This window comes from Palaemon carinicauda, chromosome 39 (assembly GCF_036898095.1).
Source record: "Palaemon carinicauda isolate YSFRI2023 chromosome 39, ASM3689809v2, whole genome shotgun sequence".
Lineage (NCBI taxonomy): Eukaryota > Metazoa > Arthropoda > Malacostraca > Decapoda > Palaemonidae > Palaemon > Palaemon carinicauda.
The window spans coordinates 5,843,644-5,846,143 of record NC_090763.1 but is presented as its reverse complement, the minus strand read 5'-3'; the positions used below and the strand labels follow the sequence as shown (position 1 = coordinate 5,846,143).

The 2,500-nt window shown below is 35.4% G+C and overlaps 1 pseudogene; it reads left to right on the top strand.

Annotated features, from left to right (window-relative positions):
• Positions 1-2,500, top strand: part of LOC137631481 (carbohydrate sulfotransferase 11-like) — a 108,737-nt pseudogene that overhangs the window by 30,156 nt on the left and 76,081 nt on the right.

Genomic DNA, 2,500 nt, shown 5'->3' with positions numbered 1-2,500 from the left:
ATATATATATATATAAGTATATATGTATTATATATATGTATGTATATATTTGTGTGTATATATATCTATATATGTGTTATACACATATAATGGGGGGGTGTGTTTGTGTGCAGACATAGATACAGTAACTAATTGTTTATTCAGAGAGAGAGAGAGAGAGAGAGAGAGAGAGAGAGAGAGAGAGAGAGAGAGAGAGAGAGAGAAGATTAGATGAAGTCGGTTCTTTCTCAAAAGTGTATGAGGTTTTCTGTGTAACACTTAAAAAATAGTTTCAATATTGTAAGATTAATAAAAAATAAAATCCAAATTGATTCCATTATAAATATAATATATGCTAAAATGCCAAAGAATTTCAATGATGTTTAATTCACTTCTGTAATTTTATCGATAAATCAGAAAATAAAAGTTAAATGACGTTTCAGAGTTATATCATCTTATGATATTAAATAGGACAGACATAGCGAACGGAACGAACCAATGTCCTTAGATTACCTTCTGCAATGAACTTCCCCAACAACGCCCAAATGCGCTTCATTATGTCGAACAGATGCCGATTTTTGGAAAGTGGAAGGGAAATTGGGGGAGGAGGTGGGGAAAAGATGGAACGTCTAGACACTGCCAGGAGGAAATATGGAAAAGGGGAGGCCTTTGTGCTTCCTCTCTGTGGGAACAAAGTCTCCGGTTTTTTCAAGAGAGTCAGAGGCCGCCTGCGGGAAGCTGGTGTAACTTTACCAAAGTGGTATTTATGGGTCTTAGGCATTCTTATCTACTGCTACCTGGCTGTCGTCCTCGAGCCCGTGGCCGAAGAGTTCATAGCCGTGGAGGAGCAGTTAACACTCTACGAGTGGGTGATCGAGGTAAGTGGAGGAATCATGGCATATTTATTAATGTTGTGATTGGTACAGTTGGCTTCATTGATTTTGGTACACGTCATGGGACGCTAATGAGATTTCTAGCAGCTATAGATTATAGCAGGTAACGCTGTATTTAGCAAAAGAGAAACTGTTGGCAATGCTGACTGTAAAATAGACTCTGAGCTTGTAAACACGTGTTCAAAAGCATTTTTATTAATTCTACGATCTGTTGTTAAGTAAATAGTACTTTTTTTTTCTATACAGTACTTAGTAAAGTTAAAAAAAAAAAATGTTTTTGATCACGTATTTGTAAGTTAAGCGGTATTTAACAGGCTGCATTGTCAACAGTTTCTCCTTAACTAAACAGCATTACAAGCTGCAATTCACAGCTATTGGGTGACTCCTTATCTTTCCGTGAAATTTACCGGAATTAATGACACCACCTGTAAAACCACTATCTTAAGGCTACGTTTGCTACTGTCACTGGGACTATAAGTTTTCATAACTTTTATTATTACTGTATTCAATAATCCTATGAATGCATGGTCATAATACACCCAGTTATGCTGTCAAAATTTCTACATTTTATTTGATTCAGATTTCTTGTGTGGGTGATGTTTTAGAAACTAATATACCATCAACTTTGTTACTCCGTATGAATGTTCGTACTTCTGAAGATATAAACTGACACTTTAAATAATTTCTAGTTAATAAAATTACTAGAAAAGCCATTTCTACGATGAATATTGATACTATGAATGATGGCTAACGCCACTGTCAGTAATTAAATAGATTTTCAGCATGTAATATTTTCTATGCCTTCACTTTACTTATCTGTTTAACATTCCCTTTTCTCTTGATATATTCCATCTGTTTTGTTATTTCTCTTGCCTGATTACCTCCGCCAACGAAGCTGGAAGGAGGTTGTATTTTCGTCCCTATTTGTGTGTTTGTTTTTGTGTGTTTGTTATGAACAGCTTCCTGACCACAATTCTAATCGTAGAGTAATGAATCTTACAGGGATCAACTGTTATGTAAAAATCTGGAAATGATAAAATTTTAGAAGGTCAAGGTCAAAGGTCCAGATCACGGTCAAGCAAAATGCCCAATTCATGCAATCAGGCATAAATTTGGACATCGTTGTTACAGAGACTTCAAACTTGGTTCATATTTGAGTATATGAAAATCAACGCAAATAATGCATGTTAAGGTCAAAGGTCAAGGTCAATGTCAAGCAAAAGGTCGAGAAATAAGCTGCCGCGATGGAGGTCTGTGCTCTACTGAGTGCCCCTCTAGTGTTGTTACAGTATTTATTCATTTTTATTTCTCCATCCTTTTACACAGAGGAATGTTTTCCTGTAATGCCGATTGGACGTGCTGCATTTTGCTTTTCCAACTAGTATTGCAGCTTGGCAAGCAGCAATATACAAATTGTTAATTATTCTTCCGAAAGTAAGACCCACGAGAAATTAGATACTAAAAACATTACACGTCTATTTTTTTTTTCCAGCAAGCCATTTCTTTGTAACATTAGTAAACAGTCAGACTTAGTTAATGTTTATAGGATATTCTGATTTATACTTGGGTACGACTAAAAGAAAGCATTATCAAGATTTCAATCGACAACATAATTACTTGCTAAATTT